General features: G+C 42.5%; 1 protein-coding gene across 2 annotated transcripts in view; it reads left to right on the forward strand.

Annotated features, from left to right (window-relative positions):
• The window catches only part of TENM2 (teneurin transmembrane protein 2), a 590,108-nt gene that overhangs the window by 42,363 nt on the left and 530,731 nt on the right, over positions 1-17,014 (forward strand). Inside the window, exon 1 of one of the 2 annotated variants that reach the window (XM_082378737.1) lies at positions 6,260-6,452. The exons of the other annotated variant lie outside the window; for it this stretch is intronic. The gene's annotated coding sequence lies outside the window, so the exon portion shown is untranslated. Of the gene's footprint in view, positions 1-6,259; positions 6,453-17,014 lie in introns of those variants that run through there. 2 annotated transcript variants of the gene reach the window in all.

Raw genomic sequence — 17,014 nt, forward strand, 5'->3', positions numbered from 1 at the left:
AAGGACAACGTGCAGCTGATTGTTTCACTTTCAGAAGATGCAAATAATCTTTTAATATCAAAACATCAGATGAAAACCCCATACCAGTTGACTAAAATGGGCTTTTACCCTCTGGAAATTTTTTTGCCAGTTCTAAGGGGAAAAGTTCAATTTTTAGCTGTATCAGTAGTTTTGTACAACATGGAAGATGTTTGCCTCTGTTAGAGTTTCATGCAATTCCATGGAACTGAAATTGGCTGGCCCATGCTGAGGGAGATTTTTCTAGTCTGTGCTCTGAGAACGTCTTTTATCAGGTGCATGACCATTTATCCAGGTTTTTGAGGTCTCAACCAGGTTATTCTTTGATCTTTATCTTATTCTGAACTTCCTAATGGTCGAACCAGGTCAGAATAGGGTAAATCTCAGCCCGCCAGATGTTCAGGAAAAATATTGTCTTGCTAGTAGCTTAATTTTCTTTGTAACAAAAAATACGTTTATTGAACCTATTTTATCATTTAAAAATATGTATATTATGTTGCTTCTGCCTTCCTAGAATGTTTTTGGTATAACTGAATTTCTTTTCATGGACTCCGGGTGGTTGCTAAAGCATCAGCTTCTCAGAACTTTTTTTAAGATATTTGAGGCTATTTGCTTATCTCCTAAATGCTCCCAGACTACTGCATTTTGATGAGGTTTTCTTTTACTTTTTCTTTTTATAGTGTTGCTATCTCATTTGTTGCTTTCATGCTGTTACCTTGTCACAATGCCTGGCAAGTAGTAGGTGCTCGTTCAATATTTGTTAAATGAATAAAATGTCACTTTTCACTTCTGTTGTAGCATTTCTGGTTTCAATCTCTCTCCTTCTCTTTTCCAATTGCCTATGTCTAGTTTGTTCAGGTTTTGGAAATTTGATAGCCCTGCGTGATAATCTTATGTGCAAATCAAGATTAAGCAGTGTATGAATGAGGACTTTACTTGTCTGAGGAATGACAGTCCAGCGGAGGCTTGGATTTTGTGACATCTATTTTGATTGCTAAGAGGTCACTTTTAAAACTTGCTTCCTGCTTTGAAACTGAGCTCTGAATCCACAAAATTGTACGACAGTTGAATTGCAGACAGATGAGGTATTTTTGTATTTAGTTTTCCTCCAGTGGTCATTACCAGCACCTAGGAGAGCTGCCAGAAGCAGGATGTATAAAAATCACTAGGCCATTACTGTGTTTGTGCTTATTTTAATTAGATTTCTCTTAGATTTGTTTAAAGCTGTTCAGGGAGAAATGTGACCCTTGTGAATGTAATGTCCATTATGTAAAACTTAAGTGCATCTGAGGCTTTGGAAAGTGTAAAATTTACACTTAAGGCCCTGTTTAGTCAATGGGATGAGATTTAAGATCAATTAGGGAGGGGAAAAAAAGCTGAATACGTTATTGTTTTCAAGAAAACTTCCAAGATGATAAGAATTTTTTTTTCTTACGGCCAAGTGGTTGACAGTTTGCCTTTTTGAATTTCAGTTGAGCTTTTAGAGTTTGTTGGTCAGACCCTCTTCTGCCACTTTCTTATTGTGTCTTGGCTGGAAGTCTTAGGAGGACAAGAAAATTTCTCATTAGTGACATGTAGTGACACTTCACTTTATTGTGCACGGACGATTTCCTGACAGAGATAGATGGCATGGTTCGAGTTTCCAAGAAAATGTTATTCCATCATTGAGTGGAGAAGCTCTGAACCAATCTTTCTGATTCACAAACAGGCTGTAGATGTGCCAAACATGACAAACTGATACTGAAATCCACAGCCTTGAAATGGAAGATGCTTCCTTGTTCATTTCTGGCTGTGTAAGGTTGCAGGTAACTGAACACATTAACAATGTCAACTTCTCACTGTTCATTAAGCAGTGATGTGTACGGTACTCGGTCTGTAGTGAAAAGTGCGCATTAGTTGGAATTTTTTGACACTGGAGTCTTATTTTCCCATCAGGAAATATTTTCCTGGGGTAGAAAGGGAAAGCGATAATTTTCCCTGTTTTCTTTAACCCCAGCGTCTCCTCAGTTTGATTCTTCAAATTGGCTTGGTAGCGTCGAAGAGAAAAGCCGTGTTCCCACGCAGTGGTAGACGTTTGTGGATTATTCCCCTCACCCTCAGCAACAATCAGATTTCATCACCCCCTTGCCAACTGTGCCCTGTGTCTGCTTGGGGATACAGGAGAGGAAGCCAAGATACAGACTGAGGCTGCCAGTGGATTCTGTCCTTCTCACCACATGGTCATTGACCTAAGCTGGCCCAACCAAGGAGCCTCTCAGGACTCTTAATGAGAACTGGGAGATGGAGCCGCTAAGAGCAAGTCTGTGGGGTGTAAAGATGTGAGCACAGAAACTGCTGCTGCCAGTTTTAGCTGCTAAGAGGGAAGCCAGCCTGAAGAGAAAGTGGGCCCTCCAAAAAGGGAAGAGCTAAAAGAATCTCAAAGAAATGTGAGCCGAGTTCCAAACCTTTGAATTAAACCCTCTCTGAAGCCTGTCCTATTTCGAGACTCTTTTCTGAATTCTTTTCCTTTATTATTCAAGATCATTGAGTTGAGTTTTCCATGGCTTGCAGTCAAAAGATACTCACTAGCGAAGCTACTCAATCTGCCATTTTTGGTTTTGATCACCTGTTGTAAAAGTGCCAGCCATACAGACGTAGTATAAGATCAAGGAACTAAATGTGGATAGTTCTGAAAGAACGTCTTGTCAATGCTGTGCTGGTAAATGGTTAACAACCAGGTCTGGAGGCACGAGATGAGGCTGGTGTATAGCGTTTGACAATTTGATTTCCATGGTGTGAACGTTCTTACCACAGCCAATTTCAAGCTACCAGTGTGATACTGAACGTGGCATTAGGAAGAGATACTAATAATAATTGGATCCCTTGAGCCCATAATAGTCAGCACCAGCATACCACTACCTCTATTCCAAAGCTTCTGTTTTACATATGAGAAAACTGTGATCCAAAGGAGTTGAGGCTTTCTTGAAATCACACAAAGAGAGGAAAGGCTTGAGCCAGAATGCCTGTCCCCTGACTCCTGAAGTCTAGTTTTTAACAAGCTGATAATCTGGCTTATATATGTTTACACATGTAGCTGGTAACCTTAGCACATTTTTCCTTTAAACAGAAGGCCCTGTGGGTCTCTGCTTAAGACCAGAAAACTATCCAAATTTTCAAAGTCATTATCTCATTCTTCGCTGCCCAGTTGATCAATAAGAATCCCAGAGTATCTCATCAGAAGTGGCCACCACATTTTGACAGTGTGTGTGCCAGCCACTGCATATACATGATTTCCACAGGATGCAGGGAAGGAGTCATCCTTCCATTTTACAGGTGAGGAAATTAAGGTTCAGAGAGGTAGAAGTCCAAGGTCACATCTCACACCTAGTAAGGGGTGGAGTGATAGCTTGACCCCAGGTTTGTCTCACTGCAAACAGCAGTTAGACTCGCCCGCATTTGGTGTCCTACTCTGGAGAGGTGATGTTTCCACTATGTACTAATGCGCTTTGGAGATTTTCCATAACTTAGGAACACATTACAATACCAAACAAAAACACAGATGCCCTGTTTGCTGAAAAGGGCATGAACAGTATTCCTGGCCCTTTGGGGTTCTGGTCATAGATCTTATTTTTCCTGTCACCTAATCTGGCATGTCATCCTTGAGATCTGGTAGAGCTAACTTGTGAGGACTCACACGAGAAGATCCATGTCTTGTCTTCATTTATAAAATAGTATGAGAAATAGTCCTTCACTTTCAGTAATAAATGTGAGCAATCAGTAAAATCTAAAAAGCAAGTAAAAGGGTCGCATACTGTAAATATCAATAATTACGGTTAATAAAAACTAGGCCGGTAAAAGAAAAGAATGCTCTGTTTCATCATTTCATTCTTCTTGTGCCATACAGATACCACTTATAGGATTCCCATAGTTTCTCAGTATGTTCTGTCTGCATTATTCAGAGTGACTCTGCAGCTTTCAGTAATGTGGTCTGAATTATTTAAGTGGTATGATTAGCATAATCTGTACTGCACCCTTAAGAATACAGGGGCAATTAAACACCGAGCTTGACCTACTGCCCTCTTTTGTAGGGCAGAGAAGATCCACACAGCAGAGGTGATTGCAAAAATCAATTCTGTTCATTCTCCTTCTCTCCCCCCCTCCTAACCTTCCTCCCTTCAACTGTCTTTCTCCACAATGCACACACCCAATTTTTATCCTTCAAAACTAGAAGGAAACTCACTCACTTTGTTTTAGTCTAAGTGGCATTGAATTTTCTCAATGAAAATTGAACGTGCCAGGGCTTCCCTGGTGGTGCAGGGGTTAAGAATCCACCTGCCAGTGCAGGGGACACGGGATCGAGCCCTGGTCCGGGAAGATCCCACATGCCGCGGAGCAACTAAGCCCATGCGCCACAACTACTGAGCCTGTGCTCTAGAGCCCGCGAGCCACAAGTACTGAGCCTGCGCGCCTAGAGCCCATGCTCCGCAACAAGAGAAGCCACCGCAATGAGAAGCCCGTGCACCGCAACGAAGGGTAGCCCACACTCGCCGCAACTAGAGAAAGCCCGCGCGCAGCAACGAAGACCCAACACAGCCAAAAATAAATAAATTAAATAAATTAATTAATTAAAGAAAAAATTGAATATGCCAGTGAAACAGGGTCTTCAAGTATCCAAGCATCTGGGTGTTTAGTGTGGTGTAGACAAATTAACCAGCTATATCCATTGTGCATCTGGCTCTCTTTGGAGTCTTGTAGAGATAACAAACATTAATATATAAAGAAAAAGAATAATAACAGAATACAATTCCTTTGAAGTTCCACTACAGTCATATTGTGGTATGTCAGGCAGCCGTATCCAATGTGTCTGAAAATTATGGTTCAACTTCCTATAATATATAAATCTTACCCACCAATTCCCATGCTGGAGTCTCAAAATTTACAGGTGAACAAAACTACATAGGGGTACCCAAGGTCATTTCAGTATTTCACAAAGCCAAACAGAATGAGTACCCTTCCCGATACAGGCTAACTAAAATGTCGAGTTTCTTTTGGTTCGAAAGTCAATACTAAATAAATGAAACTTGGTAAACAAAACCTTTTATAAGTAGAAATACTTAGCAGATTGTTTAAAAAGGAGGGCTGGGCTTGATATGAGAACTGTTGACCAAGTTCCCAGAACAGTCCTTATCAATTCATCAGTTATTCATTGGGCACCTACATAAGAACCATGCAGCATTAAGATCTAGACCACTCTTGTGCTGCTTTTATAATCTAGTGGGGAAGGAGAGAGAAAAAAAAAATGAAGTTTTATAAATGTGATAAATGTTACCAAAGGAACTTAGCAATATCTATTCCTGCTTCTAATCAGAAGGAATTTGAACACAAAAGAGACATCTGCCTATAGTCCATGATTTTAAAGGAGCCAAAAATGCAACATAGATAGATATCAAAATATCTCTTTTGTAAAACCAGTTTACAAATTCGGTATCACTCGTTTCTTCAGGTTAAGGTCTCAGTAAAAGATGCCATCTCCTCAGAGAAAATGGAAAGCTGTTAGAAAACCTTAAAAAATCTGCTCTGATAAATGTGTTGCATTAGCAGCTGTCACCTAGGACCCCTGTAGCATCAGGGCCCGGGACAGAAACGCTGGAGGTGCTGCAGCAAGGCTTTAGAAAAGACGAAGGGTTCCCTGGCATGCGTACTTGCAGGTGAGGTCGCCCCAGAGAGAACTTGAGGAGTGTTGTTGAAATCTGAAGGTCTTGAGGCCAAAAGCAAGCAGGGGGCCCTAAGGAGGAGCCCGAGCAGCCCCACCATGGAATGCCAGTGAGGGAAGCCCACCTTCCCCAGCCAAGGTGAGCCAGGCCAGTTAAGCCTCGGGCCGACCTAGCTACAGAGAAGCACCGGCCTCCCTCCTGAACGGTATCGAAAATGAAGCTGAATTGATGAGATTTGCCCCAGGCCATAGAAGCCGCCCCTGTCACACCTGGGATTCTAATTCAGATCTTTCTGCCTTTTCAGAAAGACAACCCCTGTCACTCCCGATCATGTCCTATTTTTAAGTTCATTATTCACCTCCGGGTACTTAGCCAGTTTCAAGAGCTCTCCCACATCAAAGCATTTTAAAAGGGCGAGTCTAAAATGATGGTACTCTCGAAGCCAGGCTCATCCGCTGAGCCCCTGCAAAGGTTCTGTGGTTCCTACAGAGGCGGGCTGCTCATCAACAAGTTTCCCTGGGAGGTGAGAAGCATCTCTCCTCTGATCGGAACATGCCTGTCACCGAGCTCCGGCGGCTACTGAGCCAGCGCCCCAGCCCAGGAGTCCAAAAATCTGTCTCTGGCAGAGGCTTAACTGTTTGGCTGCTGCATCGGAAGGTCCATGCTGATAACCTCCCAGGAAGAGAGAACTCAGCTGGGAAGTCGCCAGTTGCAGACAGTCTTCTCCTTCATTTCAACTCTGCAAGTATTTAATGTGTTCCTGCCGAGGGTCCAGTCCTGTGGGGTATGCAGCCCTCTGGTGGTCTACAGTCCTGCCAGGGGGTCCAGACACACGGGCAGGAGGCAGCTGGATGATCCATGGAGCCTCCACGTAATTCAGAGCTTGGCAGGCATGGCTGCAGGAATTCAGGGGCTGTTCCAGGCTCTTGATGTAGCGCTGCCCCTGCGAAAGGACCACCGGCAGCATTTAGTAAAGACCCAAAGAAATTGTCCCTGCCTTATCAGGGTTCTTCCTATCAGTTTAGGACACAAGCAAGATGTAGGGCAAAGTGAGACCTGCACTGAAGAGAGACCTCCCAGGAATGAACAGGGCTGCCTCTGATCCGTGAGATGCTTTGCAGACAGTCTCGTGGGGGCTCTAAGCTGATCCGTATCCCTCTGAGGTCAAAGGGAAACCAGATGAGGCCGCAGCAGTCATGGCTGCTGTGGTTGATCCACCCTTCCATTCTGAAAGCCTGGCTCCAATTTGCCTCCTCTTTCTTGTTCTGTTATTTGTATGATTTCGTTCTTGATCTTGTTCGTAACTCACGACACAGGTTGGTGTGCGTGACCGCTTAGTATCTGGCAATGCAATACCATGATGGAAGTTTCAGGCTGTGTGACATTCTAATTGTTTAAAGAATAAGAAAGTAGCATTAGAGGCTGTTAGAACACGAAGTGATACATTGGACTTGAGTTTACATCGTGTCAGATCTGCTTTTTCCCACTTTTGATACCCTCTTACTTCCTAGGAGAGTGGCTTCTTGGGCTAGGTGATTTTCTTTTAGAAGACTTACTGTAACTCTAATTAAGTAATTATTAGTAACCCAACTTATTGGATGTCTTTCCCCCTTGCAAGACTGTAATTCCCAGGAACGCATGACAAAAGGTGGATTCTTCATTATTGAAACCCTGATGTCTTAAAACAGATTTGGCATGAAGTGCTCGATAAGTATCTATTAAGGGGATTGTGTGAGTTCAGTAGGGTTGACATAATAAAATACCATGGGCTGGGTGGCTTAGACAATGGAAATTTATTTCCCACAGTTTTGGAGGCTGGAAGTCCGAGGTCAAGGTGTTGGCAGGTTTGGTTTCTCCCGCCGCCTCTCTTCTTGGATTGCAGGTGCTGTTTTCTCCCTGTGTCCTCATATGGCCTTTTCCTCTGTGTGTGCATCCCTGGTGTCTCTGTGTGCAAATTTCCTCTTCTTATGAGGACACCTGTAAGATTGGATTAGGGCCCACCCTAATGGCCTCATTTTAACTTAATCACCTCTTAAAAGACCTATTTCCAATTGTAGTCACATTCTGTAGTACTGGGGGTGAGGACTTCAGCATGTGAATTTGGGGGAGACAGGGACACACTTCAGATTACAAGGATGAATGCTATAGACAGAATGATGTACTTCACAGGAAACAGGTTCATATTAAAGTGGAGAAATTTGAGAATAATAGACATTACATTAAAATGAGGTAAGGTGATTCCTTGTGATAATATCACTCTCCCTCATAGATTCCCTTGGGTAGGAAACAAAGGATGACGTTACAGCCAGCAGGCCAGGGATGGTGTCCTAGCTGGCGCTGAGGCACAGGTTAGCTCTGTCATTTGGGGCTCGTCTATTTCCGGGCCTCAGTTCTTTAACCTACAAAATGAAGGGCTTGGAATCACTGAGTCACTCTTGTCATCTGTGAAAAGCAGACCAGAATGGAAATATACCTTCTGGCTATTCTGTGTGACTAAGAGCAATGACCTTCAGTAATTCTCTTTCTCAAAGGCTTGGGGAGAGAAAGCAGGGATCCAAAGTTTCCCCTGTTTTTTTCTTAGTGGGATTCTAGTTCTGTGCAGGTTGGAGACCTGGGGAGGCAAAAGTCTCTACCCCAGGATGCTTCCTAAATAGCCACTTTAAAGCAACTTTAAGGGACTTCGTAAATAGGAAAAAGCTGGCCAACATTCCAGATTTCCATCTTGTTGACTGGGAGCCACTCTCTGGCTTCCATCCATCTCCACCTCTCTTGGTGATGATTGATTTGGGGGATATGGTGGTTGAGGCAGTAAGAGAGACCATATTTCCACAAATGTAATAGTCAAAACTTAGCCCTTTCCCCTACTCTGCCCCAAAGCTCAGAATAGATAACTGGTGAAACCCCGTAAAGCGGTACCGGTCCTCGGCCTGTTAGGAACTGGGCCGCACAGCAGGAGGTGAGCAGCGGGCAAGCCAGCAAAGCTTCATCTGTCTCTCCGCATCGCTCACATTACTGACTGCACCATCCCACCCGTGCCCCCATCCGTGGAAAAATTGTCTTCCACGAAACCGGTCCCTGGTGCCAAAAAGGTTGGGGACTGCTGCCATAAAGGACCACTTTCTACCCTGTTTCACTGATGTTTTCTATTCTTTCCTCTTCTGAGTGCTTAGTTGAGACATTGTCTTGAGCAGTAAAATGACAGTGTAGTACTCCAGCAAAGTGCAACAAGTAATTTTTGGTAACCCTCTCTAAGATGCTGCTAGAATAAAATCCATAAGATGATTAACAGACGCAGGGGTTTCTGCCTTGTCTCATTAGTGAGGTGTGCTGGTCTAGAAGTCTGCCATCTTGCTCACGGCACTCCGAAAGGAGGATGGTAGCTGCCTTTGTTTGGATACACATATGTTTCTCCCATTTTCACTCACCACCCCTTTGCCCAAGAAATCCCCTTTCTGAATCGACAGTGACTTTCCAAGTCTGTATCTTTGCCTTTCCAGCTACTGTCTTCTCTTCATTTATTCAGTCACATGGGGTTACAGAGACAGGAAGGCAAAAACGTGTGCAACTAATTGTGACCTCAGAAATTCAAGGCCATTTGCATTTCAGCAGAAGACAGCAGCTTCTGAAATACACTGAATGGAACTTGGGAAACTTTGCACACCCACACCTGATAGAATGCTTCTCCTGTCTGCTTTTGGATTGTGCAGTCAATTCACATTTTGTTGACTCTATTTCCCTTCAATCTCCCTTTCTATATAACTTCAATTCTCCTTCTGCTAGGATTTCCCATTTCTTTTCCCGGTGGCTTTATACGTCAGCTCAGCCAATCTTTGAGAAACAATGCCATGTATCTCTCTTCTTTCTTTTCTATTCTGTGTCCTACTTGATCCCTATCTTAGCTCTGCAAGCACAATTGGGAAACTGCCAAGATAAAAGCCACCCTTTGGCCTCAGTTATTGGGCCTAGGGACTCATGAAAGGTACCTGGTTAAGAGTTCAACCAGAAGTTCGTACTCTGGGCTTTATTCTTAAAGATTAAGGATCAGGACAATCTTGATTTTCTCTTACTGAGAAAAAACATCCCTAACCTCTTTCTTAATTCCTTCTTAGTGGTCCCTCCCCCTTTGACCTCATCAGCCCCCACTACCCCTTTCACTTTTGGGGCTCCAGCCACACCAGCCTCCTTTAGACCCTGCAGATATGCCAAGCTCATACCCATCTGAAAACCTTAGCTCCTGTTTCCTCTTTCCAGCACATTCCTACCCTATAGCTGCACTGCATCTTTCTTATCAATCTGAGAAGTTCAGTCTGAGCTCAAATGTTACCTCCTTGAAGAAACCTCCCCTGACCACCCTGGTTGAAGTGATTTCACCGTCTCCACCAGTCACTCTCTTTTCCATTTACTTCTTAACCTCCTTAACCTTCTTACTGTCAAAAGTAAGCTCCGTGAGGGCTGGAACTTTGTGCTGTGGCCCCCGTTTTCTCCAGCATCTTTAACTGTGCTTGTTACAGATGAGATACACAACAAACCTTTCTTGAATGAGTAGATTTTGAAGAATAGGGTTAAGGGAGGAAAAATTAGGAAAATACAATGAATGATCTTCAAAGGGGAATCAGTGGAGAAATTGCCTTGTCGGTTCAGGCTCTAGCACTTAAGTTTGTAGTTCTTTAGGAGTTTCTCTAAATCATGGGCCATCTCTGAGACGTGGCCATGGTGTAGCCAACCTGCTTCAACCATCACCCCTACACAAAGTGCTCTCAGGAATGTATGCCATCTTCCCTCATTTCTAGATACTACTATCACCTTCAAGTCAAAATATTGAAAATATTATCCTGACTTCTGGCTCAGCAACTCAGTCTACCTTCTGAACTCTCCTGTCAGTTTCACTGCCCATCTTCTCTTTCCTCAAGAAGAAAAAAACCAGCCCTCCCTGGCTCTTCACTATCTGTAGTCCCTCATTCTCAATGTATCAAAATGGAGTTATGTTACTTTCTATAAACTTAAACAATCATGCATTCATTCAACACCTGTTGTTATTCCTAGAAACTGTGCTAAGCCTATAAACCAACAGGGCTCTGGCCCCCAGGGAACTTAGAGTCACCCATTTTCTGTTTTAATTGGATGAAAGAACAGTGAATGAGCATCCCTCCCAGGGTCCAGGCCCTCACCACCTCAACCCCCCTTTCTTGGGCAACAATCTTCTAACCATGTCTTGCAAGTTGTTGCCAAACTAATCATCCCAATCAGCAATGAATCATTCTCCCTCCTCTTCTGGAACCTAAACTAACTTGACTTTGGGTCCAGAGTTTTCTTATACTGAGCTTTGGAAAGTTTTTATCATCTGACCATCACTCTAATTTATTCCCACGTTTCTCCAATAATTCCCTCTTTCCCAGCCACATCATTTGCTTTTTTGTCCCTTTAACCTTCATTTTTATTCCTATAGTTCCTAGCACAGAATTTAGATGTAGATGGAACCTTAAACGTTATTTAGCCCAACCCTTGCATAGTATCAAAAAGAAAACTGAAGTTCAGTTTCAGTTCAAGTCAGAAAGTTAGTCCTAAAAATACTACTTTCTGGGTTTTAAGGCTCTTTACCCAATACATTTTCATGTATGCTTTATAGCTGTATGTCCACGTGGCTAGTATCTAGCAGGTAGTGTCAGAGCCCATTTAAAGTTCTCAAATCAAGTGGAGAGTTAAGAGGGAGGTTTTCTCGAGTAAACTGGGGAAGAGCAGCCTGGTAGGGAAAGGGGAAGGAAGAAGTGGGCTAAAAGGAAGCGCGTTTGCAGATTTGACTACAGTCGGCCTTTAGTATCCATGGGTTCCGCATCTGCGGATTCAACAAACCATGGATCGTGAATTTTGTTTGCCATCCGAAGTTGGTTGAATCTGCGGATGCAGAATAGGGTGGGCCGACTATGGGACTTGAGCATCTGTAGATTTTGGTATCCACAGTGGGTCCTGGACACCCGATGGATACAGAGGGACGAGTGTATCTGTGTTCTCCTCTCATCCGCATTTGTCATCTGGGTCGTTATAATAGGATGCCTATATTCTGAGCTGCCAAAATCTTTCGTAATCCAAATCCTTGAACTCATCTCGATGCTGAAGAAAAAAACCAAACGCGCACACACAGTTGCTTTTTCTCTTTTAGTATAAAACCCAGGAGTCTGCTATCTGGGGGATAGCTGAGGCCAGAGTTTGAAAGACCAATAATTGTTGACTAATGGTGCCTCAGTGGTAGTTCCAATATGCCAGTTAATGCATAATGTCTCCCTGCATGAAACCTGATCAAAAAGCTTTAAAGCTGCTGGGCCCCTACCGTTTGTGGAAGAAAACACGGGGGATCCAGGACCTCAGAAGGAGAGGTGATTTGGAGACATTGACTGTCTGGGCAAGACCTCATTTATAAAAAGACAAAAAAAAGAGGCACCATCCTTGAAATGCGGTGCATTGCAAAAAGCCCATGATTTGTAAATGATGTGTAAGGTAACTATTTGAAGTGACAAAAAGGCTAGCAAAATAATAAATAAGGAAAAGAAAGCTGGCTTTTCTTTTTCTTCTCAGTGTTTGAAAACCTCCCCATTAAAAGAACACAATATGCAACTGCAAACATGGATCAGCCTCATTAAGAAGAAAGAAAATTGTTTGAAATAAACCTCAAAGAAAAGAGCTGTCATTTTCTTTAAGGACACTCTTATGTTCGTATTGACGAGACAGAAGAGTAATAAAGTTAAATTAGAACAACTAGAAGCTTGATAGTTTGGTTGGAGGGAAATAGAACAAACTTTGCTATTAAAAAAAAGAAGAAGAAAGAAAGAGTAGATCTTTTAATCAGCCTCTACTGAAGCGATGACTATTGACCTTACCCTCATTGAGAGCTTTCTTGAGTCTGTTTCGGGGGCAAAATTCTTGCCTCCATGATACAATCCAGGAATTTTGAAACTCAAAGGGAGCTTGAATAATCATAATGTTGGAGTATCTTATTTTATAATTGGGGGAATTGGTGTCTAAAGCAGTTAAGTGTCTTGCCCATGCTCACCCAGCTTTTGAATTTCAAGGTTAAGTTCTAGAAATCAGCAGGAACTGAAACTTATTTTCTCCAGATGTAGAATCTCTTTTTTTCCGTCTTACCAGGAAAGCATCATACTAAAAAGAAATTTATGGCGATTATTATGAAATCAATCCAGAAGCATGTTCAGGGATTTTGAGTATACTTGTTAAAAGTTTTGTGACTTGGGGGGTCCCAGGGTTCTCTTCCCTGTCTGGACTAGGCATCAAGCAGTAGAAGCAGAAGTGACAGGGGACCCGCATCCTTCCTCAGCACTGTACTGTGGTGGCAGTCAGCACCATGTACCCACCCACTCTCCTTGTTGGAACAGAAGCAATGCCTCTCTGGCCCCTATTGTGAGAAGAATGAAGCAAGAAGACCCTGCCGGCTGTGACTGTGTTATGAAACTCTCCAGAACAGCAGTGAGAGAGGCCAGACACCTTGGAAGTGACAAGCTCTCCCTTGTAATATATAGTAGGAGTTCAAAAAAAGGAAAATGCAATAATTTCTTAAGTACTTTGGGCTATTTTCCTCTCTTACTTCCCTCCCCGAGAAGTCTGGACACATTTTTATTTGGAAAGGTGCATTGTGACATTTTATATCATTCCCTCCACCTATTAATAGCTCTGGCTGCCCCAGGTGTTCATTTTCAAGACACCCTCGGAGAAGGAGGACTTCTGGCAGCTGCTCTGCAGCTGACAACTTTGGGGAAATGGCAGGTTTTAATTGATGTATTGCGGGTACCGTGCTTTCTCTCTCTCTCTCTCTCTTTAAAAGAAAAAAAAAAAGAAGTGATGAGTTTAGTATCCTCCTAGGGCCTATAGATTTTAATATATCAATTATTCCTCTTTTATTGGAACTTGGATGTTTGTGGCTGACTGATGGTCTTCCACGCACCTTTTTCTCTCCGTGTGACACCAGACACCCGTGTCAGCATCACCCATCTCTCTTTGAACACCTTTCTGGACAGGTAACAGACAACAGCCCCTGTATAGATTCTCACCAGAACAGCAAGTCATACAAATACATCTTCAATTAGCTGCCTGCTGTTAGTTAATAATTACAACGAGAGGAAATTGGAAAAGGTGGTTAGAAGGCAGGAATAGGAAGTACCACAATTTCTCCTTTCCAAACAGTCCCAGCGACAGTCCTCTGGCTGCCCCCTAGGGAGGCAGCATCCCCTCTGACACTGGCTCCAGAAGCCATCCCCTCTGACTCTAGCTTGTTGCCTCCTCTGTGAAGGAATGAGGGTATTTCCCAAGAGTCTCAAAGAATGCCAGCTCTGCCATCACTTTGCCCAGTGAAGCCATTGCCTTTATGGCAGCTTCTGTGTAGAGCTCCATCTGAGACCCTTCTCCCAATAGGAAGTACAAGGGGATTTCTTACTCCCTTGATTTCCCTCAGCATTCTAATAGAGCTTAAAAAAAAAAAAAGAAGAAAAGAAGAAAAGCTTTTTGCTGTATAACTTATATACCATAAAATTTACCCATTATAAGTATACAACGTATGATTTTTTAAATTAAAATCATGGAGTTGTACAACCATCAACATGCTCTACTTTTAGAACATTTCTACCATCCAAAAATTCCCTACAGCTCATTTACTGGTCATCTACACTCCCACTCTCAGCCCTAATTCAGCACTAATCTACTTTTTGTCTCAATGAATGTGCCTTTTCTGGACATTTCTTACCAGCAGAATTATATAACATGTAGCATGATGTTTTTGAGGTTCGTCCATGTTGTAGCATGTACCAAATAGTTCATTCCTTTCTATGACTGAATAGTATTCCATGGACACAGATACACCACCTTATCTGTATCCATCCACCAGTTGATGGATATTTGGATCGTTTCTAGTTGGGCGCTATTATGCTCTTATGAACATTTGCATGCGTTTCTTTGCATGGACCTCTTAACTGCCACTCATTAGATGCTCATGTGCCCCAAGCTATGCTAATCATTTTCAGTGCATCATTTCTAGACTTCACAACAACTGGTAAAGCAGGAATTTTAATCAGAAAACCAAGGCTTAAAAGAGAGCACTCACTTGGAAAAATGTTTCTGGGGCCAAAATTCAAACCCATGCTCTTTCCACCATGCCCGGCAGCCTCTCTAACAGCAAAGCAGACATTCGCACTGAGCTTTCCACTGCAAGCCCCATTGCCCACCCTCCAGCCACATCAAAAGTCCCTGGTGTAGCCACTTTAAGTGGGTTTGAGGTTTGCAAATCTGCCCTAGGATTCTTTCACCTAAAAATATTCTCCGCTAAATTATAGCAGGTCACTATCAACCCAATTTTTAACATTGATACATAGATCAGTGCAAATGTATCAATTATCTATCTGATGCCTAGCACCAGGGTGGGCAGTGTGTGAATTCAAAGATGAATGACAAACAACATGGCCCCTTGAGGGCAGTATAATGGAAGACCAGACTCATACCCACACATCTAAATGATGTAGATCCAATTACACATGTACTGAGAGCTTTGATTAGTTAAAAACCTGTGCTGATACCCAGGTCACTTATAACTCATATACCACCTACCTATTTCCTTCTTGAGTTTTGTGAACACTGTGGAGGTTAATTACTAATACGTAATATAAAGAGGGCTGGACTCTACACAATTAATGAGCTTCTCAAAACATATTCTGTGGAAACGTGGAGATGTTAACATCATTTAAGGCAGTTTCCCAGGTAGTAATTGGATAATCTACAGTTTCCCCTAGAGATTATATTCATATATACATGTGTGCACATGCATGCATGTGCACACACACACACAAAGTGGAGGGGGGAGAGGATTATAAATATTTGTTTCTTCCATACATCCCATAAATCTTTATGAAAAGCACCTACAGTGTTCCAGGTACTGTGCAAGTCATGTAGGCTTTAGCAGGGAGCAAAATAGAGTTCCCTGACCTCCTAGAGCTTATAATGTTGCAAGGGAAGATGAAGGTTATAGATTGAACATTTGTGCCCTCCCCCTCCCCCCAAAAATGTCCATGTGTTGAATACCTAATCCCCAGTGTGATGGGGATTGCCCAATGTGATGGCAATTGGAGGTGAGGCCTTTGGGAGGTAGTTAGGTTTAGATGAGGTCCTGAGGGTGGGGCCCCCATGATGGGGTTAGTGCCCTTAGAAGGGGATGAAGAGACCAGAACTCAGAGCTCTTTCTTCACCATCTGAAGCCACAATGGGAAGGCAGTCCTTCACAAAGCAGGTGCCCAACCCTGCTGGCACCCTGTCTCAGACTTCCAGTCTCCAGAATTGTAAGAAGTAAAAGTCTGTGGTTTAAGCTACCCAGTCTCGTATTTGTTATAGCAGCCTGAGCTGACAAAAACAATGGATAGTAAATAAATAGATAAATCATTGAAATTATAGGAAGAGCCATGAAGAAATAGAGTATGTCAAGAGAACCTGTCTGTCAGGGGCAGAAGGCAGTGGGCTTATGCTCAGCTTTGCATTAAAACAAAACAAAAGCAACCAAGCAAAACAAAAAATCAAAACACCACCTCTCAAGGCAATGTATGGAGGAAGAATTAGCAGGGAGCAAGTGACATATCCCGGTAGCTTAGAATATGGGCCTGACAGGATAAATGGAGAGAAATAGTCACATTTAAAGACGTAAATCCCTTCCTTCTATGTCTTTTTTAAATATTCGTCAAAACTTCCGTAAAGATTGGCAATTTCGCTATCAAGCCTCGGTAACCTGTTATATCAGTTCTCCATTTTCCCTGCCCAAGTTAGTGATAGAATATCTTCCATTAACCTATGCTGAAAGAGCCATTTCTATTCTAAAAATCTATTTATGTTCCCCTATAACTTTCTTAAGGATATGCCTCTGGGCTGTAAAACCTCAACCATATAACTCAGCTGAAATGTGAATACTTTTGCCAAATTTCAGTAACATCAGTTGGGCCTTGTCTGAGTCATTTGATCATGAGACTGTCTTCCCTTTGGGGGGAAAAATACCATCTCTTTCATTTGAAGGGATTAAAAACTGAATTTGATTCTTGGTTACTTGCTGTGGATTTGGTCTTCAATGTCAACAGTATCCTATGACTTTTATTTTCAACTATTTCATGAATTAGAAAAACAACAGGTGGTCCTAGTTCTGAAGTTTCTTTTAATGATAAGTGTAGGTTCCTGTTCTTTGTTTTTTATCATCTTAAGTGACACACTGCATTTTATTTCAGATCTTCTTCTCTGTACATTCTCAGTCTTTTTCACAGTTTCTTATAAGG

The sequence above is a fragment of the Balaenoptera borealis genome (assembly GCF_965194805.1).
Source record: "Balaenoptera borealis genome assembly, chromosome: 2".
In the NCBI taxonomy this organism is placed as follows: domain Eukaryota; kingdom Metazoa; phylum Chordata; class Mammalia; order Artiodactyla; family Balaenopteridae; genus Balaenoptera; species Balaenoptera borealis.